At 37.5% G+C, this 22,865-nt stretch overlaps 1 non-coding gene across 1 annotated transcript; it reads left to right on the forward strand.

Moving 5' to 3' along the window:
* The first annotated feature begins 22,480 nt into the window (after positions 1-22,480).
* Positions 22,481-22,588, forward strand: LOC112752618 (small nucleolar RNA R71). The gene has a single exon (XR_003177045.1). It is a non-coding gene; the product is annotated as a small nucleolar RNA R71 (small nucleolar RNA).
* The last annotated feature ends 277 nt before the right edge of the window (positions 22,589-22,865 follow it).

Below are 22,865 nucleotides of genomic sequence, written 5' to 3' on the forward strand. Positions count from 1 at the left end.
AAGAAGAGGTTGGGAAGTTCTAACAAATCCCATCCAACAAGTCGGCATCCTAATGGTTCAAGAGTTCTATGCCAATGCATGGATCACCAAGAACCATGATCAAAGTAAGAACCCGGATCCAAAGAACTATGTTACAATAGTTCGGGGGAAATACTTGGATTTTAGTCCAGAAAATGTGAGGTTGGCGTTTAACTTGCCTATAATGCAAGGAGATGAATGCCCCTATACTAGAAGGGTCAACTTTAATCAAAGGTTGGACCAAGTCCTCATGGACATATGTGTGGAAGGAGCTCAATGGAAGATTGACTCCAAAGGCAAGCTGGTTCAACTAAGAAGATTGGACCTCAAGCCTGTGGCTAGAGGATGGTTAGAGTTCATCCAACGCTCCATCATCCCCACTAGCAACCGATCTGAAGTTACTGTGGATCGGACCATCATGATCCATAGCATCATGATTGGAGAAGAAGTAGAGGTTCATGAAGTCATCTCCCTTGAGCTCTACAAAATAACCGAAAAGCCCTCTACTGGGGCAAGGCTAGCTTTTCCTCATCTTATCTGCCATCTATGTTACTTAGCTGGAGCTTCCATAGAAGGAGACATTCACATTGAGGAAGAGAAGCCCATCACTAAGAAAAAGATGGAGCAAGCAAGAGAGCCCATTCATGGAGCTCAAGAGGCGCAGGAAGCTCATCACCATGAGATCCCGGAGATGCCTCATATGCATTTTCCTCCACAAAACTATTGGGAGCAAATCAACACCTCCCTAGGAGAATTAAGTTCCAACATGGGACAACTAAGGGTGGAACATCAAGAGCACTCCATCATCCTTCATGAAATTAGAGAAGATCAAAAAGCAATGAGGGAGGAGCAACAAAGACAAGGAAGAGACATAGAAGAGCTCAAGGACATCATTGGTTCCTCAAGAAGGAAACGCCACCATCACTAAGGTGGATTCATTCCTTGTTCTTATTTCTTCTGTTTTTTGTTTTCTCTATGTTAAGTGCTTATCTATGTTTGTGTCTTCATTACATGATCATTAGTAGTTAGTAACTTTGTCTTAAAGTTATGAATGTCCTATGAATCCATCACCTCTCTTAAATGAAAAATGTTTTAATTCAAAAGAACAAGAAGTACATGAGTTTTGAATTTATCCTTGAACTTAGTTTAATTATATTGATGTGGTGACAATGCTCCTTGTTTTCTGAATGTATGCTTGAACAGTGCATATGTCTTTTGAAGTTGTTGTTTAAGAATGTTAAATATGTTGGCTCTTGAAAGAATGATGACTAGGAAACATGTTATTTGATAATCTGAAAAATCATAAAAATGAATCTTGAAGCAAGAAAAAGCAGCAAAGAACAAAGCTTGCAGAAAAAAAAAGGGGGCGAAAAAAAATAGAAAGAAAGAGAAAAAGCAAGCAGAAAAAGCCAAAAGCTCTTAAAACCAAGAGGCAAGAGCAAAAAGCCAATAACCCTTAAAACCAAAAGACAAGGGCAAATAAAGAGGATCCCAAGGGTTTGAGCATCAGTGGATAGGAGGGCCTACAGGAATAAAATCCTGGTCTAAGCGGCTAAACCAAGCTGTCCCTAACCATGTGCTTGTGGCGTGTAGGTGTCAAGTGAAAACTTGAGACTGAGCGGTTAAAGTCAAGGTCCAAAGCAAAAAAAAAGAGTGTGCTTAAGAACCCTGGACACCTCTAATTGGGGACTTTAGCAAAGCTGAGTCACAATCTGAGAAGGTTCACCCAATTATGTGTCTGTGGCATTTATGTATCCGGTGGTAATACTGGAAAACAAAGTGCGTAGGGCCACGGCCAAGACTCATAAAATAGCTGTGTTCAAGAATCATCATACTGAACTAGGAGAATCAATAACACTATCTGAACTCTGAGTTCCTATAGATGCCAATCATTCTGAACCTCAATGGATAAAGTGAGATGCCAGAACTATTCAAGAGGCAAAAAGCTATAGGTCCCGCTCATTTGATTGGAGCTATGTTTCATTGATAGTTTGGAATTTATAGTATATTCTCTTCTTTTTATCCTATTTGATTTTCAGTTGCTTGGGGACAAGCAACAATTTAAGTTTGGTGTTGTGATGAGCGGATAATTTATACGCTTTTTGGCATTGTTCTTAGTATATTTTTAGTAGAATCTAGTTACTTTTAGGGATATTTTCATTAGTTTTTATGTTAAATTCACATTTCTGGACTTTACTATGAGTTTGTGTTTTTTTCTGTGATTTCAGGTATTTTCTGGCTGAAATTGAGGGACTTGAGCAAAAATCATATTCAGAGGTTGAAGAAGGACTGCTGATGCTGTTGGATTCTGACCTCCCTGCACTCAAAATGGATTTTCTGGAGTTACAGAACTCAAAATGGTGCGCTTCCAATTGCATTGGAAAGTAGATATCCAGGGATTTCCAGAAATATATAATAGTTCATACTTTTCTTAAGTTTAGACGACGCAAACTGGCGTTCAACGCCAGCTCTCTGCCCAATTCTGGCGTCCAGCGCCAGAAACAAGTTGCAAAGTGGAGTTCAACGCCCAAACTGGCACAAAAGCTGGCGTTCAACTCCAAGAATGACCTCTCCACGTGTAGACTTCAAGCTCAGCCCAAGCACACACCAAGTGGGCCCCGAAAGTGGATTTATGCATCAATTACTTACTTCTGTAAACCCTAGTGACTAGTTTATTATAAATAGAACTTTTTATCATTGTATTCGCAATCTTGGTTACTCCGGTTCCCCTCTGGGGCCGAGACCAATGAACTCCATTATCACTTATGTATTTTCAACGGTGGAGTTCTGCACTCCATAGATTAAGGTGTGGAGCTCTGCTGTTCCTCAAAGATTAATACAAAGTACTACTGTTTTTCTATTCAATTCAACTTATTCCGCTTCTAAGATATTCATTCGCTCTTCAACCTGAATGTGATGAACGTGACAATCATCATCATTCCTTATGAACGCGTGCCTGACAACCACTTCTGTTCTACCTTCGACTGAATGAGTATCTCTTAGATCTCTTAATCAGAATCTTCGTGGTATAAGCTAGATTGATGGTGGCATTCATGAGAGTCCGGAAAGTCTAAACCTTGTCTGTGGTATTCCAAGTAGAGCTCTGAGATTGAATGACTGTGACGAACTCCAAACTCGCGAGTGCTGGGCGTAGTGACAGACGCAAAAGGATAGTAAATTCTATTCCAGTATGATCGAGAACCTCAAAGATGATTAGCCATGCAGTGACAGCGCATCGGACCATTTTCACAGAGAGGAATAGGATGCAACCATCGACAAGGGTGATGCCTCCAGACGATTAGCCGTGCTGTGACAGAGCATTTAGACCATTTTCCCGAGAGGATTGAAAGTAGCCATTGGCACCGGTGACATCCTTACAAAAAGCCAGCCATGGAAAGGAGTAAGACTGATTGGATGAAGGCAGCAGGAAAGCAGAGGTTCAGAGGAACGAAAGCATCTCTACACGCTTATCTGAAACTCTCATCAATGGTCTACATAAGTATTTCTATCCTTCTTTTATTTTTTACTTTTGAAAACTCCATAACTATTTTATATCCTCCTGACTGAGATTTACAAGGTGACCATAGCTTGCTTCATACCAACAATCTCCGTGGGATCGACCCTTACTCACGTAAGGTTTATTACTTGGACGACCCAGTGCACTTGCTGGTTAGTTGTATCGAAGTTGTGACAAATTATGAATTAAGATTAAAGCACCAAGTCTTTGGAGCCATTATTAGAGATCACAATTTCGTGCACCATTCATATACTTGCTTGGAAATTTGTTGGTTTGTTTTCACCAGATCAATAGGACACTATAGTATAGATAGATATAGATATTATATAGTATACTTGCATGCATATAGATAGTTGCATTTAATAAGTTGTTTACCCTTTGATCATTCTCCTTGTTTGTGTTTAGCATGAGGACATGCTATTGTTTAAGTATGGGAGAATTGATGTAGTCCATATTTGATGATAATGTTTGGCTTAAATTGGACGGATTTCATCATATAAACTCACACTTATTCACTTAAATAGAATACTTTTGTGTTTTATCCCTAAATCGAACCTAAATGTGAAAACATGCATTTTTGTGCTTAAATTGAGCAATTTAATTCCACTTTTATTCCATTCGATACTGTGATATATTTGTTGAGTGATTCCAGGTCCTAGAGGCAAGAATTGATAGGTAGAAGTGGTAGGAAGCATGCAAGAAGGGAGAACACATGAAGAAAACAAAAGAGAAGCACACACTGACGTGTGTGTACGCACAGGTACCAGCACGTGACTTCATTAATGAGGCACGTGGCTCGCGAATTTGGAGTTGCTGAATCCTTTTGTGATGCTATATCAAAGGAAAATGTTCATACATGAAGGCATTAGCTTAGGACACCTTTTCATTAGATTAGATTAGATTAGAAAGCATTATTAGGAGTAGGAGTAGTGTAGAATAGAAAATTCTCTCTTAGGTTTACTTAATTTCCATTGTAACATTTTATAGTGTCAAGTTTGATCTTGGATTTTGCTTATCTCATTGTAAGTACTCTTTAATTTCCTCTTTAATTTCACTTCTCTTGTTACATTTTCCTATGGTTCAAGTTACTTTATTAATATATGCAATTTTGGTTTCTTGAAGTTTTAATTTATGAATTTGATGTTTTATGATTCCTATATGCTTGATTGAATGTTTATGGTTGATTTTGTGAATAGTTTTCACACCTTGGCTTGGGAAATGAGTTCCTAGGATACTAGAGTCATAATGTCTGACATTTAGTGGTAATTCTTGGGTAGTTAGCTGACTCTTGTTTCCATTGACGCTAGCTTTTTACCAAGTTAATTGGTAAGTTAACTAAGACTTATGGATTAAGGTCAATTATGCTTGCTTGACTTACTCCTTGATGTTAGGGGTTGACGAAGCAAGATTGACTCATCATAGTTGCCATAGTTGTGGTTATGACGATGATAGGATTCCTTAATTCTCATTCCCAAGTCAAGGCTCTTTTATGCATTTATAGCATTTTCACTAATGTTGACCTTATTTCCCTTTTAATTGCATTAATTTCCTTTTTAATCATTTCTTAGTTCTTTTATTTCTTAGTTCTTTTAATCTTTCGTTCTATACTTCAAAACCCCATTTTCCTCACAACCAAGAGTGTGACATCTTAATTGCATTATCCGAGGGAGAACGACCCGAGGTTTAATTAATCTCGGTTATATTTGTATTTGAAAATTAAACTTTGATTGGGAGTTAATTGTTGATTTAGACTATACTAGCAACGAGATTCTATTTTGTGAAATTCTATATCAACACTAAATTCTCCACATCAACAGGGCAAGACACTGAGAACAGGACAGAACAAGACATTGATGGACAAAGACACAAAATTTTGTGTTCTTGTATTCTGTTTGGTGATAAACTAGAACAATTTATGAAAATCCAATTTATTTTCATTTTTTTCATTCAAAAAATCTGATATGAAAAATATAATAACAAAAAATATAATTATGAAAAATGAACAAGAATAATGAAAGAAAAAATGAAAAATAAGTTGTGTCCTTTGTTAGTGTCTCCATATCCTTCCTGTCAGGGTGGACATAAAATACACTAATTCAGTGTCTCTAGACACATTGTCTCTGTCCATGTCTCTTCCGTCAAACACGATTTTGTGTCTCTGTGTCTCTGTCTCAGTGTCTTGTCTGTAAACAAACGTAGCCTATATGTAGCTAGTTTATATAAGATGTCGAACCGACAGTTTTGTTCTCGTGGTATGTGTGATATTTCAAATGTTTGGAAACTCAGTATTATGCTTTTAGAAGTATTCAAATATTTTTCTAAGAGGGGATCTCTGACATGAAAGTTACCAGTTACCTACTACACTACGAGTAGTGAATTGCAGTACACCCTTAGCCTTGTCACTTCTATTTCTTTTGCAAGCCTCAGTCCTGCTAGCAATGCTTCACACTCGGCCTGATTATTTGTTGCTTGGAAGAGGAATTTGATTGATTGCTCCACGTATATTTCGCCGTTGTCTCTTAGTATTATCCCTGCTCCATATCCGTTTTCATTTGACGCGCCGTCCACATACAACTCCCATGGCTCGACTTCTTTGTTTTCGTTAATGAATTCCAAAATGAAATTGGCTAGGGCCTGAGCTTTAAGAGATCCTCGTGACTGGTATATGATGTCGAACTCTAAGAGTTCTATAGACCATTTTATAAGTCTTCCCGCCAGGTCAGGTTTTGATAATATTTGGCAGAGAGGTTGACCAGTTCGAACTATTATTTGATGTGTCTGGAAATAATGTCATAGACGCCGAGCTGTGATGACTAGTCCGAATGCCAGTTTCTCAATCGTCAGATATCTTGTTTCATCATTTTGGAGCACTTTGCTCACAAAGTATACTGGGTGCTGTTCTTTTCCTGTGCCTGTTACAAGTACGGAACTGATAGCATTAGTTGAAATTGAAAGAAATAAATAAAGTGGCTTACCCTGCTGGGTTTTTGTAGTATGGGTGGTGACCCCAGGATGTTCTTGAATTCGGTGAATGCTTTTTCACATTCCCCTATCCACACGAATTTATTTTCTTTTCTTAGGTGCTAAAGAAGTGATATGACTTGCCTGCTGCCGTGGGAAAAAATTGGGATAGAGCTGCTAGACGACTTGTAAGCTGTTGGACTTCTTTAACAGATCGAAGAGATTGCATATTTATCACTGCTTGGCATTTGTCAGGATTGGCCTCTATCCCCCTGTTTGTCAGTAAAAATCCGAGGAATTTTCCCCCTTGTACTCCAAATGAGCACTTCTTCGGGGTTAACCTCATGTTATATTTTCTAAGTTGTTTGAAGATTTCATTGAGGTCGTGTTTATGCTGTTGTTCTGAGCTTGACTTGACTACCATGTCATCAATGTAGATTTCAACGTTTCGTCTGATTTGTTCTTTGAAGACTTTATCCATCAGTCTCTGGTAGGTAGCGCCTGCATTTTTTAGTCCAAAGAGCATAACTTTATAACAGAAATTACTTTGGTCGGTCACAAATGTTCTTTTCTCCTCATCGTCTGAGTGCATGAGTATCTGGTTATAACCTGAATAGGCATCCATGAAGCTGAGTACTTGGAAACCCGAGGTGTCATCCACCAGTCTATCAATGCACAGAACTGGATAAGAATCCTTTGGACATGTTTTGTTTAGATCGATGAATTCCACGCACATGCGCCACTTTCCCGAACTCTTTTTTACCATTACCACATTGGCTAGCCATGAGCAGTACCAAAGCTCTCGTATAAACCCTGCATCGAATAGTTTCTGTTTCTCTAATGCTGCTGCCTTTCTTCTTTCTGAGCCCAGGTTTCTTTTCTTCTGTCTTATAGGTCGAGCATTGGGGTTGATTGCTAGTTTGTGACATATGAAATTTGGGTCGATTCCTGACATATCAGCTAGTGTCCATGCAAAGAGGTCAGCGTTGGCTTCCAGTGTTTTAATGAGATCTCATTTGGTTCCTGTGAAAAAGGCAGAGCCGATATTAGTGAATTGGGCGTCTTGGCCTAGTTTTACCTTTTCTAGATCGTCTATGGGGGAGGGGCGACTGTTGTTGTCTCTAGGGTCCAATTCAGCCAGAGTGGGTATGCTCTCCAAATTGTACACCGAATAGACCCTTGGTATGTCCTCCTTTGTGGTGGCCTTTAGGCCTGCGTTGTAGCATTGTCGAGCTTCCTTTTGGTCAGCGTACACCGTCCCGACCATGTTGTCCTGCAAAGGAAATCTAACACAGAGATGGACCATGGAAACAATGGCCCCAAAAGAGTTAAGTGATGGGCATCCTAAAATAATATTGTAAGGGCTAGTATAATTGACTGCTAAAAATTGAATGTCTAAAGTTTTGGAGCTCGGGGGCTCCCCTAGCGTTGTCCTTAACAAAACATAACCTGATATTGGTACTCTCTCCCCAGAGAACCCTACCAATTCTCTAGGCTAGGGTTGTAGTACCTTGTCACTGAGCTGCATCTTTTTAAATGTTGAATAGAATAGTACATCGGCGCTGCTTCCGGGATCTAGCAGAACTTTCCTTACCGCCAGCTCTCCCATTTGGACTGAGATCACCACCGGGTCATCTAAATTCGGGCAGGGTGACTTGAGGTCGGCATTGCTAAATGCAATTTGGGGAGTTGGGACCGAGACGTGATAGTCTGGGCAAGATCCTTCCATCGTCATCATAGCTCGGTAACTTCTCTTCCTGGCTGAGGTAGTTGTTCCTCCACCTGCAAAACCACCTGAAATGTAGTTTATTACCCCTTTAGGGGCCGAGGTTTTGACGTGTCCTTGCCAAGCCCCTTTTTCTTTGTGATCTGAGCTATAGCTCAGTCTGTCGGTGTCCCTGGTTGGTTCTTTTTGGGTTCTGAAAGTGAGATATTTGTCCAGTAGGCCCTGCCTTGCTAGCCTTTCCAGCAAGTCTCTAGCAACCACGCATTCGTCAGTGGTGTGACCAAATTTTTGGTAAAATACACAGTGTTTGCTCCTATCGACATACTTCTGATCCTGGATTGTTCCTGCTTTGCTTGGTGGCTTTATTTGTTTGTTGTGCAATATCTCTTTGATGATGTCCTCTCTTTTGATGTTAAACCTAGTATATGAGTCAAACTTCGGAGTTAGTTTGAAAGGATTTTTGGAATCTTTATTTTGGGACCTGTGAGGTTTTTCTTCCTCCTTCCAGGATGGAGGCTTTTCATTCTTCCGAGCTTCACGTAGTTCCTCGATTTCAATATGCCCCGTTGCTTTTTCTCTGAATTCCTCCAATGTTTTTGGCTTCGCTATAGCTATCGCTTCCTGGAATTTTCCAGGTCGGAGACCATTTTTTAATGCGTGAAATCGTACTTCTGGATTGAGGTCAGGGATCTCCATGGCCGCTGTGGTAAAGCGCGTCATGTAATCCTTTAAGCTTTCATGTTGTCCCTGTTTGATCGTGCGGAGTCTCTTACATAAATCTTGGAAGCTGCAAAATGGTTAACGAATAGCTTTGCGAATTCGTCAAAGCTCGTAATAAAACCTGCAGGTAAATTAGAGAACCATAGTAATGCAGCCCCATCCAAAAAGGTAGGAAAAGACCGACACAAGATGGGATCGGAGTCGCTGTTAAGAAACATCATAGATTCGAATTTTATAACATGAACTTTAGGATCTCCGATCGCCTTGTACGGCGTTAGAGTCATTGGAAGTGTAAAATTTTTAGACATTTTAAAACTCATTATTTCTTTCGAGAAAGGATTAGTCCGTCGTCTTGTTTTGGGAGGTGTCCCTCCTGTCTTTGCGTTTGATTCCGACTGGTGTTCGTCGTGTTGGTCAATGTGTGCCTTCTTATCGTCGTTCTTTCCTTCACCATTGTTCTGCATTGTTACCAACAGCTCAGCCATTTGCTGATTTTCCTGCTATTAGGGCGGCGTTAGCGGCCAAGAGGTCGGCATTGATCGGATTAGCTTGAGGGGTCACTGAATGGTCCATCATGCTGCAGTTCCTGAAAAGAGAAGAAAGTACAAAGAGAGTATAATAATGTCGGGTCGAAAAACTAGAGAGCGAGGCATGACCCCCACGGTAGGCACCAAATGTTCTTGCAAGTATATTCCCTCCAAGCTTATAAGTCGGCTTTGGTGCGTCTGTCGGCTTGAACTCAGATGGAATTATCCTCGTGAACTCGGACCCGAGCGTGGTACCTGCAAAAGGGACTCCGACGCTCAAGTCAGTAAAGAATCACTTATCAAAGAAAGTATGTGATCAATGGGTTATATGTTTTGTTCTGTGTATTACTGTTGTGTTGTTGTGGGATTGATTTCCTCCCTTTCGTTTCATAGACTTTTGGTTTTTTGAATTGTTCAGTATCCCGTTGAGTGAATCTCGGTTGAGGCCGAGATTTTGGGGGAACGTGAGTTGTGCTAGTGGACTTATCCTAAATTTGAATTACCTGACGTGGCCGAGGTATAAGTCGTTATTTCCGGGTTATAGGGTACGATACAGTAACTATTATCATTGTCTCCAGAGTACACAGGAATAAGTCATATTTTATTTTTAGAAAATATTTATTTTTTTAAATTATAATTAAAAAAATTCTTCTTAAATATGGCTTATTCCAGTGTACCTATTTATTTTTGGAAACGATGATAATAGTTGCCATTGTTAAATATGGCTTGTTTTTTTAAAATTTATAATTAAAAAAATCGTTGAAGAAGCCATGCTTGTTGTCTGTGCATTTTTGTGCACTCATATATATTGTTTGGAGATCTATATACTATTTTGGAGATGATGATATAAATTAAAAACGTGGGTTTTAAAAAATTTGAGTGGAATTTGTCGAGGATAAGACAAACTCTACAATTTTTATAGAATTCGTCCGAAGGTGCGACGAACTTGGTCTAAACAAAAAAATATATATATATTTAAAAAATGGAGTTTGAAAAAATAATATTTTTCTTATTTTATTTTAGAAAAAAATCCATTAGTGCAATGCTTGCCACATAATGTGTTGACTTTAAATGAGGACGAGTATCTAGGCCTCTAAGGTGTGGCTAATGTATTTTTTTTTATCTTTTTTGTTCTTTTGTCTTTTTCATACTTCAATTGGACTTTTTTTTTCTTTGTTGTTAACTTTGGACTAGTACTTAAAAATATGTTTTTGTTCATTATATTTTGGTTAGATTCTCTTATTTTATATTGTCAGTGTTTTTGGTTTGTAAGTTCGGGTGAGTAGATTTTTTTTTTTTTAGGTTTGTTTTTAGTCTAGGTTTTTTTTTTTGGGTTTATTCCTTTTATGCTTTATGATCCTTTTAGTTTTTTTTTAATAAAAAGAATAAATTTAAAAGTTTGTTTAGAAACTTATAATTAGAAATAAGTTAACACATACTACCCAAAAAAAATAACTTAATACAAGTTTTTTTTTCTATTTTTTTAAAGAAAAATGTTGAGTTTTGATAATAATTAAGTTTTTATCTATTTTGTTTGCCATTTTTTTTGTAATTTGTATCATGTCATCATCGTTTTACTATTGAAATAAAAATAAAATATAACTATTATTTAAATTATAATAATTTGTATAATATACTCAACGGTAACCGTTTAAAATAAATGTGTTAAGGAATTGTTTTTGCCCTTCTTTACGTATAAGCAAACTCCCGAACCCAATACATCTTTCAAAAACTAATTTTTTACAGATTTATTGTTTTATCCAATTTTTTTTATAATAAAATTGAAGACTACTCCATTGTCTATATCTTTATTATTCTTTTGTTGCATTCTCGTCGCATTGTAGTTCATTCTGAGCACGTTATGACAGTTAAACATCTCACTTCAACTGGTATATATACAAAAGTCGATTAAATAGAACTAAATACAATAAATCTATTTTGATCAAGTGTTATTTTTTTATTATAATAAATTAATAACAACGGTATTGTATACATTTTGAAAGGTAAGATTCAAAAAAGAAAAAAAAAAGTAAAATAAGAGTAAATGTATTTTTTTAGTGAGTAAAAGTTTTCACTCGGTAATATTTATAAGCTGGGTGAATTACAGTGGGACAAGTTTGCTGAAGGTCTGGACGAACCTTGAGAATCACATAAAGTTCATTGAAGGCTTAAGTAAACTTTGTGTAATTTTCAAAAACTTGCCGAAAAATTGGGAAAATTTTGAAAAAATTAATAAAATTTTTCAATTGATTGGCCGAACTTTGGAAAACTCAAAAAAAAAAATTACAATATAATTTAGTTTAATTTATTTTTTAAATTAATTTTTTTATTTTTTAATAAAAAAATCCTAAAATATGACTACTCGTACGAGAAAGTTTTTTCTAACTTGATAACCACCGGTAACAATGTGATAAAGGTGGTAAGTTGCAACCACTAACTAATGACAAATAGAGTATCTCTATCATAAACTAATCACTCGAGAAGGCAAAGGTGATTATTGGCGGAACCACGAAGACTGTGGAAAGTGGTTGAGACTTGAAAATGTGGTGTGAATTGGTTTGGCCATTAGGGCTATGAAAGGACATCAGGAAAACTTTATCTTTATGTTATGTCATTACATTATACATGATAATGCCGAATCTTACATGGCGTGCAACGCGCTGCTTCAGACCTTTGGAACCACGAGGTATATTCTCTGCATATGTCGCACATGACAATAAAATATTAAATATAGTAGTCGAATCAATTCCCCACCCACTTTTTGATACACTAATAAAGAAACAAGAGTCAAGAAAATGAAATATCCACATAAAATATCAAATTAGGAAAATTTAATATTTAAATTTTAAGGTTTCTACAAAACTTAATTTGTCTATTCAATCATCTGTGTTTTTATTAGAGTTAATTACTTTTTTTTGCCTCTAAAATTTTGGATCAAAATTAAAATTATTTTTTATATTTTTTGTTGTTAAAATTATCCTGAAAGTAACAAAACGTTATAAAATCATCTTTTTGTTCAAAAATAATATTTTTTTACGATTTTACTCTTAAAAAAGACTTTTCTGCACCACTAACCCCCAACCCCCTTCTTCATCATCACCGAGCCTCTTTCTCTCACTTTTACTCTCTCTTATTATTAACCCCCTTCATCATCATCATGGAAGCTCTTTCTCTCTCTTTTTGTCCCAAACTCTTACTCTCTCACACCACTGACATCACTCATCTTCTCGTCACCATCATCATCACCATCACCGCTATCACAAAAACAAAGATTGAATCGCACACAAATTAAAGAATCACAAAATAAAGAGACTTCATCGAGTAGAAGCTTCTTCAAGAGCTTGAACCATAGGCAATTATTGTTACTGTCGGAGGAGAAGTCGCAACAGATGGTGGCGGCGCTGCGAACGATGCGGTGGAGGAGGGAGACGTCGATGACGAAACTGATCCGATCTTCATTCTGCCCAGAGATGCGGTAGTCGTCGAAGAGAATTTCGCAGCGGAATTGAATGACGAATTGGAAGCGCTTCTTGAGAAGAAGGTTAGGAGATTGAGAAATGAGGGAACGACGAGGAGGGCTGTTGTGAACAGAAATGGAATGCCAACAAATGAAAAAATTAAAAGGATTTTGACTAAGGTATGGTGTTGTATGTGGAAGAGGAGAAGATGTGGTTAACTTGGTCAAAATAACAGTTTGTTATTTCTTGGATTTCAGCCAAATTTTTGCTCCATTTTTTCTTCTTTTTTCTTGATTTTTTGGATTTTAATTTGTTCTTCATTCTTTTATTTTTTTTCTAATTTTCTTTCTTCTGTATCACGTTTCTTTAATTTTACTTTACCTTTTGGATTTTAATTTTCTTCATTCTTTTATATTTTCAATTTTCTTTTCTTGCTCTCTTTCTCTCTTCTTTGTTCTTCTTTTTTTTTCTTTTTTTAATTTTTGAAGAACATATACACGAGTTCTTTCTTTTTAATTTTTTTAATTTATGTTGTTAATTTTGTGATTGTTGTTATTGTTGGATTGTTGATTTATTTTGTGATTGTTGCTATTGCTAGATTGTTGATTTATTTTGTGATTAGGAGGATTAGTGGAGAGAGAGAAAGAGAGAGAGAGGTGATGATGAAGAAGAGTGTTAGAAGTTAGTGGTAAAGAAAAGAATTATTTTAAGGGCAAAATCGTCAAAAAAATATTGTTTATAAATAAAAAGATAATTTTATAACATTTTATAATGTTAAGGATAATTTTAATAAAAAAAAAAAGGTCTGAGACGATTTTGATTTTGACCCAATACCTTAGGGACTAAAAAAGTACTTTACCCTTTTTATTATTACCCCAAAATTTCTATTTATATTAAATGTACCTTTAACAATTAACCTTGTCTAGACATGACAAATATAGTGTCTGATGTGGCAATACATTATCCTAGTCAGTTAAAAAGCTTTTTTTAATCATTTTATTTTATTTTTTTATTAAAAATTTAAAAACAAAAAATATAAAAAACCTAAAATCCTAATGTAAATCTTAGATCACTCTCTTTGAAAATCAAAAAAGAAAAAAAAAATCTAAAACATAGCTTCTCAAGGTTCAGCATCATCACAAGGAAACAATACACGATGAACAATACTTACATGCAACTCTGGGAAAACCCCTATGCTAAGTTGATTGAAGACTAGTGCGGAATTTACAATCAACAACTAAATTGGCAAATACACCGGATCATACCAAATAATACTTTAGATGAGTGAGAGTCGATTCCATGAGGATTGATGGACCAAGTAACAATAATTGAGTGATTCACTTAGTCAGACAAGCAAAAAATAGTGTTTTGGGTTTAAATTGCATTAAACAACATTTCAGAGAGTTCAAGAAAGCGAGCAAAGATTTGGTGTGAAAAATGTATGAGAGAATAGTTAAGGTTTCAGAGGTATTTATTTTTCTAAATTAGTAGTTCTTACCAACTATTTTAATCATATAAGATTCAATTCATGGTAAATTGTAATTGACTAAACCCTAATTCCTTAGTGATTTAGTCTCCTCTAAACTAATCAACTGCCAATTTCTTGGTCATTTAATTTTGATTAGAGGTTTAAGTCTAATTCTAGTTCATTAGCCACAAAAATCTTAATTACCAAAATATAAGACGATTATATGTCGCGTATTCCGTTAAGTTCAGGCAATTAATGATTTAGGAGGAATTTACTTTTTCAAGCTATTATTAAGATAGTTAACTTTTTCAAGAATCAACAAAAATTCATGTAGAACAAGAATTATCTTCCAATATACTCAAATTCATAAGATGAAAAATGAAAGGAATCATTGAATTTAAATTAATACAATAATTAAAATAGAGTGACAATAGTATTAATCCATAAAATAAATAGAGCTCCTAAACTTAATAATGGAGGTTTAGTTGCTCATGGAGAAAATAAACCCTAGCAAAGAAAAGTGTAAAGTGCCGAAGAGAAGAAGAAGAAGAACTAAGCCAAGATATCTTTTCTTTTTATATCTAATCCTAATAAATGTAAAATATATTTTCTAAAACCTAAAATATCTTTTCTAAATTAAAAAATAAATTCTAAAACCAAATTAAATCAAACGAAATCATAAAGATCACGCTGGTATTATTCTTTATTAGGAGTCTGGCGCCAAACTTGAGAATTCCAAGTTTGGCGCCACTATGACCGCATTCAATAAGAGCTTTACGAGTTCTTGGCACCAAACTTGAGCTTGATCAAGTTTGGCACCACCAAGGCCGCATCAAATGTGGCATGTTATGAGTCTTGGCGCCAAATTTGGGTTGGATGAAGTTTAGCGCCACCTTAGTGGCATTTGGCACCGTAATGTCAGAAGAAAAGTATAGACTATTATATATCGTTGGAAAGTTCTGAAAGTTGGCTTTTCAATACCATTAGAACCATATTAATTGGACCTTTGTAACTCAAGTTATGCATGTTGGAGTGCGAGGAGGTCAGGGTTGACAGCATCATCCACTTTCTTCCTTTTCTTCTACACAGACTCTGTCAAACTCGCCCAAATACCACTTGTAAGATATCAAATTGTAAAACAACTCAAAGTAGTATTCATGGTGACTTAAAAGCACCTAAATCTTGATTTTATTCAATAATTTCACATGCAAATTTACTAAGAAAAGATAAGAAAGATGTTCACGTATCACAACACCAAATCTGAATTGTTGCTTGTCTTCAAGCTACCGAAAATAATATAAACCTGAGATGTGAATTTGCATGAGAGTTGGGTTTTTCAATTAAACTCTTGTCTATTTTCTGAGTGGGGTTAACAATACTGCGACCATGAATAGTTTCGGCATCTCACTATCCTTTGTTGTTTAGGAATGTTAATTTTATTCAAAATTAGAATCCGAATAATATTATGAATTCTCTTGATTTTTACTTTGGATTAATCCTTGAACACAGCATTTCTTGTTTTTTCTTTGGTGCTTTGCACCTTGAGTCTAGCCGTGATTGTAAATATTTTGTCTCAAGCTTTGTTTGACACTGAAACACCACAAGAACTTAACTGGGAACTCTCTGAGATCGAATATTTTTTATTGAACTTTTCCAGTCAGTGGTGCTTAGAGCCTTTGGCATACTCTTTATTGCACTTGGCTTTGACTCTAAGTGCTCTGTCTCAAGAATTTCTTGACATAGTCACACCACAAGCATATGACTAGTAAAACAACTCTTTGAGCTTTTGATGATTCTTAACCTTCCTAGCCATTGATGCTCAAAACCTTGGACCTTGCCTTTTATTTTTTTATGCTTCTTTTGTTTCAAGGATTAATTTCATGTTTAATTTAGAGAATTCATAATAGTTCTCTAAATTCCTATTCATCATGCATCAACATCCTTTGATCCAAATTCAAATATGCATTGTTCATATCATGCATTTAAAGTCACAGATAAATACCACCACATCTAAGTAAATAAGACTACTCTTAAATAAAAACTCAAATTCTCATGCAATACATCACTTCTTTTCTTTTTCCTTTTAGATTCAAGCTCAATGAGCAGTACATGAGACATCCTTTCAAATTAAAAATAAACAGCTGAATCAGACTAAAACCTAAAAAATTGAAAATACTGCAGGTCATGCAACAGATAAAGAAAAGTAACAGAAAATAGGAATATAATATAATAAAAATAGAAAGGGAAATAGAATAAAAGGAACTCAACCACCTTAGTTATCCTGGTGGCCATCTCATTCCTCATGCTGTGCTCCTTTTTCAAGATGATTCATCTCCCTTTGGTGCCATTGATGATGAGATAAAAAGAGAGCGCGCTCTACAACACCAAACTTAAAAGTTTGCTTGTCACTGATAAACCACAATTTTATGGTTTATCTTGTATTGAATTTGGTGAATTTTATCAACTTTCCTACATTTATTCACTAAAATAGCATGATTATTTTGTAAATTCTCCATAAATTGTGCTTAAGATTGAAAATATGCTTTTTAGGCCTTTAATTTCTTCATGTCATGCGTACACGCAATGTCACGCGTACGCGTCGCTGGTGGACGAAATTGTGTTCCACGTTCTTTGTACTTGTGTGTGATTAACAATATATAATTGTATTGAATCCTCATTGTGGCTCTATGTGTGGACACAACTCCGTTCAACTAACCAGCAAGTGTACTGGGTCGTCCAAGTAATAAACCTTACGTGAGTAAGGGTCGATCCCACAGAGATTGTTGGCTTGAAGCAAGCTATGGTCACCTTGCAAATCTCAGTCAGGCGGATTTAAACATGATATTTTATTAGATTAAAATAAACAATAAAAGGGATAGAGATACTTATGTAGATTCATTGGCAGGGATTTCAGATAAGCGAATGGAGATGCTTTTCGTTCCTCTGAACCTCTGCTTTCCTGCTATCTTCATCCAATCAGTCTTACTCCTTTCCATGGCTGGCTGTATGCAAGGGCATCACCGTTGTCAGTGGCTACATCCCCTCTTCTCAGTGAATCTTATGCTCACGCACCCTGTCACGGCACGGCTATTCATCTGTCGGTTCCCGATCATGCTGGAATAGGATTCACCCTCCTTTTGCGTCTGTCACTAACGCCCAGCACTCGCGAGTTTGAAGCTCGTCACAGTCATTCAATCATTGAATCCTACTCAGAATACCACAGACAAGGTTTAGACCTTCCGGATTCTCTTGAATGCCGCCATCATTCTAGCTCACGCCACGAAGATTCTGGTTAGGAGATCTAAGAGATACTCATTCTAGCTTAATTCATGTAGAACAGAAGTGTTTGTCAGACACGCGTTCATAAGGGAGAAGGATGATGAGCGTCACACATAATCATCACCTTCATTACGTTCTTGGGTGCGAATGGATATCTTAGAAGCGAAATAAGAAGAATTGAATAGAAAACAGTAGTACTTTGCATTAATCTTTGAGGAACAGCAGAGCTCCACACCTTAATCTATGGAGTGTAGAAATTCTACCGTTAAAAATACATAAGTGAAGGTCCAGGCATGGCCGAGAGGCCAGCTCCTCTGATCTAAGAACCAGGCGTCCAAAGATGCCTAATACACTAGTAAGAGGTCCTATTTATAATAAACTAGCTACTAGGGTTTACATGAGTAAGTATTTGATGTATAAATCCACTTCCGGGGCCCACTTGGTGTGTGTTTGGGCTGAGCTTAAGTGTTGCACGTGCAGAGGCCAATTGTGGAGTTGAACGCCAGTTTCTGTGCCAGTTTGGGCGTTCAACTCTGGTTTTGGATCCTTTTCTGGCGCTGGACGCCAGATTTGGGCAGAAGGCTGGCGTTGAACGCCAGTTTACGTCGTCTATTCTTGGCCAAAGTATGGACTATTATATATTGCTGGAAAGCCCTGGATGTCTACTTTCCAACGCAATTGGAAGCGCGCCATTTCGAGTTCTGTAACTCCAGAAAATCCACTTTGAGTGCAGGGAGGTCAGAATCCAACAGCATCAGCAGTCCTTTTTCAACCTCTGAATCTGATTTCTGCTCAAGTCCCTCAATTTCAGCCAGAAAATACCTGAAATTACAGAAAAACACACAAACTCATAGTAAAGTCCAGAAATGTAAATTTAACACAAAATCTATTAAAAACATCCCTAAAAGTAACTAGATCCTACTAAAAACATACTAAAAACAATGTCAAAAAGCGTATAAATTATCCGCTCATCACAACACCAAACTTAAATTGTTGCTTGTCCCCAAGCAACTGAAAAGCAAAATTAGGATAAAAAGAATAGAACATACTATAAATTCCAAACTATCAATGAAACATAGCTCCAATCAGATGAGCGGGACTTATAGCTTTTTGCCTCTTGAATAGTTTTGGCATCTCACTTTATCCATTGAGGTTCAGAATGATTGGCATCTATAGGAACTCAGAGTTCAGATAGTGTTATTGATTCTCCTAGTTCAATATGATGATTCTTGAACACAGCTTCTTTTATGAGTCTTGGTCGTGGCCCTAAGCACTTTGTTTTCCAGTATTACCACCGGATACATAAATGCCACAGACACATAATTGGGTGAACCTTTTCAGATTGTGACTCAGCTTTGCTAACGTCCCCAATTAGAGGTGTCCAGGGTTCTTAAGCACACTCTTTTTTTTTTTTTTTTTTTTTTTTGCTTTGGACCTTGACTTTAACCGCTCAGTCTCAAGTTTTCACTTGACACCTACACGCCACAAGCACATGGTTAGGGACAGCTTGGTTTAGCCGCTTAGACCAGGGTTTTATTCCTTTAGGCCCTCCTATCCACTGATGCTCAAAGCCTTGGGATCCTTTTTATTTGCCCTTGCCTTTTGGTTTTAAGGGTTATTGGCTTTTTCTGCTTGCTTTTTCTTTTTCTTTCTATATTTTTTTTTTCGCCTATTTTTTTTTTTTCTGCAAGCTTTGTTCTTTGCTGCTTTTTCTTGCTTCAAGAATCATTTTTATGATTTTTCAGATTATCAAATAACATGTCTCCTAGTCATCATTCTTTCAAGAGCCAACATATTTAACATTCTTAAACAACAACTTCAAAAGACATATGCACTGTTCAAGCATTCATTCAGAAAACAAGAAGCATTATCACCACATCAATATAATTAAACTAAGTTCAAGGATAAATTCAAAACTCATGTACTTCTTGTTCTTTTGAATTAAAACAGTTTTTATTTTAAGAGAGGTGATGGATTCATAGGACATTCATAACTTTAAGACAGAGTTACTAACTACTAATGATCATGTAATGAAGACACAAACATAGATAAGCACATAACATAGAAAATGAAAAACAGAGAAAGTAAGAACAAGGAATGAGTCCACCTTAGTGATGTCCTTGAGCTCTTCTATGTCTCTTCCTTGCCTTGGCTGCTCCTCCTTCATTGCTTTTAGATCTTCTCTGATTTCATGAAGGATGATGGAGTGCTCTTGATGTTCCACCCTTAGTTGCTTCCAATAATTGTGTGGAAGAAAATGTATCCCCTGAGGTATCTCAGGGATCTCTTGATTTGCAGTCAAATGTTCTACCACTGAGCTATAGACCCTTGATGGAAGCTTTTGTCTTCCCTTTCCTCTTTCTAGAGGTTTCTCTGGCCTTAGGTGCCATCAATGGTTATGGAAAAAAACAAAAAAGCTATGCTTTTACCACACCAAACTTAGAATGTTGCTCGCCCTCGAGCAAAAGAAGAAAGAATAGAAGAAGAAGAGGATATGGAGGAGATGGATGGCTGTGTGTATTCGGCCATATGGGTGGGATTGGGTGGGAGAGAGATGTTGAATTTTTGAAGGTAGTGGGTGTATGGATGTGAGTGGTAAATGGAAACTAGAAGGGATGATCATGAATGGGAAGAGAGATGATGAGGTAGGTGGGGATACTGTGGGGTCCACAGATCCTGAGGTGTCAAGGCATTTACATCCCTGCACCAATTTAGGCATGTAAAATGCCCTTGCACACAACTCTGGGCGTTCAGCGCCAGGTTGGTGCCTATTTTGGGCGTTCAACGCCCCTTTGCTGCCATTTCTGGCGTTGAACGCCAGAACCATGCTTGTTCTGGGCGTTCAGCGCCAGGATGCTCCCATTCTGGGCGTTCAGCGCCAGAACTTATGCTCTGTTCTGGCGTTTGAACGCCAGACAGATGCTCCTCCAGGGTGTGATTTTTCTTCTGCTGTTTTTGATTCCGTTTTTGATTTTTTTTTGTTTATTTTGTGACTCCACATGATCATGAACCTAAGAAAACATGAAAAACAATAAAAATAAGAATTAGATAAACATTGGGTTGCCTCCCAACAAGCGCTTCTTTAATGTCAATAGCTTGACAGTGAGCTCTCATAGAGCCTCACGGATGTGCAGAGCTTTGTTGAGACTCTCCAACACCAAACTTAGAGTTTGGATATGGGAGTTCAACACCAAACTTAGAGTTTGGTTGTGGCCTCCCAACACCAAACTTAGAGTTTGATTGTGGGGGCTCTGGTTGACTCTGCTTTGAGAGAAGCTTTTTCTGCTTCCTCTCCATGGTTGCAGAGGGAGATCCTTGAGTTTTGAATACAAGGGAGTTCTCATTCCATTGAAGGACTATTTCACCTCTGTCAACATCAATCACAGCTCTTGCTGTGGCCAGGAAAGGTCTTCCTAGGATGATGGATTCATCCCCTTCCTTCCCAGTATCCAGGACTATGAAATCAGTAGGTATGTAAAGGCCCTCAACCTTTACTAATACATCTTCTACTTGTCCATAAGCCTGTCTTCTTGAGCTGTCTGCCATCTCTAGTGAGATTTTAGCAGCTTGCACCCCATAGATTCCCAGTTTCTCTATTACAGAGAGGGGCATGAGGTTTATTCCTGAACCAAGGTCACACAGAGCCTTAAAGATCATGGTGCCTATGGTACAGGGTATTATGAACTTTCCAGGATCCTGTCTCTTCTGAGGCAATGTCAGTTGATCCAGATCACTTAGTTCATTGATGAACAAGGGAGGTTCAACTTCCCAAGCATCAATGCCAAACAATTTGGCATTCAGCTTCATGATTGCACCAAGAAACTTGGCAGTTTGCTCTTCAGTGACATCCTCATTCTCTTCAGAAGAGGAATACTCATCCGAGCTCATGAAGGGCATAAGGAGGTTCAATGGAATCTCTATAGTCTCTAGATGAGTCTCAGAGTCCTTTGATTCCCCAGAGGGAAGCTCCTTATTGATCACTGGACGTCCCAGGAGGTCTTCCTCCTTGGGATTCACGTCCTCTCCTCTCCTCACAGGTTCGGCCATGGCGCTTATGTCAATGGCCTTGCACTCTCCTTTTGGGTTCTCTTCTGTATTGCTTGGGAGAGTACTAGGAGGGATTTCAGTGATCCTTTTACTCAGCTGGCCCACTTGTGCTTCCAGATTTCTAATGGAAGACCTTGTTTCATTCATGAAACTTACAGTGGCCTTAGATAGATCAGAGACTAGATTTGCTAAATTAGAAGCATTTTGTTCAGAGTTCTCTGTCTGTTTCTAAGTTGATGATGGAAAAGGCTTGCTATTGCTAAACCTGTTTCTTCCACCATTATTAAAGCCTTGTTGAGGCTTTTGATCCTTCCATGAGAAATTTGGATGATTTCTCCATGTTGAGTTATAGGTGTTTCCATAAGGTTCACCTAAGTAATTTACCTCTGCTATTGCAGGGTTCTCAGGATCATAGGCTTCTTCTTCAGAAGGTGCCTCTTGAGTACTGTTGGATGCAGCTTGCATTCCATGCAGACTCTGAGAAATCATATTGACTTGCTGAGTCAATATTTTGTTCTGAGCCAATATGGCATTCAGAGTATCAACCTCAAGAACTCCCTTCTTCATAGGCGTCCCATTACTCACAGGATTCCTTTTAGAAGTGTACATGAACTGGTTATTAGCAACCATGTCAATGAGTTCTTGAGCTTCTGCAGGCGTTTTCTTTAGGTGAATGGATCCACCTGCAGAGGTGTCCAGTGACATCTTTGATAGCTCAGATAAACCATCATAGAATATATCCAGGATGGTCCATTCTGAAAGCATGTCAGAAGGACACTTTTTGGTCAACTGTTTGTATCTTTCCCAAGCTTCATAGAGGGATTCACCTTCTTTCTGTCTGAAGGTTTGGACATCAGCTCTAAGCTTGCTCAGCTTTTGAGGAGGAAAGTACTTGGCTAAGAAAGCCGTGACCAGCTTATCCCAAGAGTTCAGGCTGTCTTTGGGTTGAGAATCCAACCATAATCTAGCTCTGTCTCTTACAGCAAAAGGGAAAAGCATGAGCCTGTAGACTTCAGGATCTATTCCATTAGTCTTAACAGTATCACATATCTGCAAGAATTCAGTCAAGAACTGAAAAGGATCTTCAGATGGAAGTCCATGAAACTTGCAGTTCTGCTGCATTAGAGAAACTAATTGAGGTTTC

This window comes from Arachis hypogaea, chromosome 15 (genome assembly GCF_003086295.3).
Source record: "Arachis hypogaea cultivar Tifrunner chromosome 15, arahy.Tifrunner.gnm2.J5K5, whole genome shotgun sequence".
Classification (NCBI taxonomy): domain Eukaryota; kingdom Viridiplantae; phylum Streptophyta; class Magnoliopsida; order Fabales; family Fabaceae; genus Arachis; species Arachis hypogaea.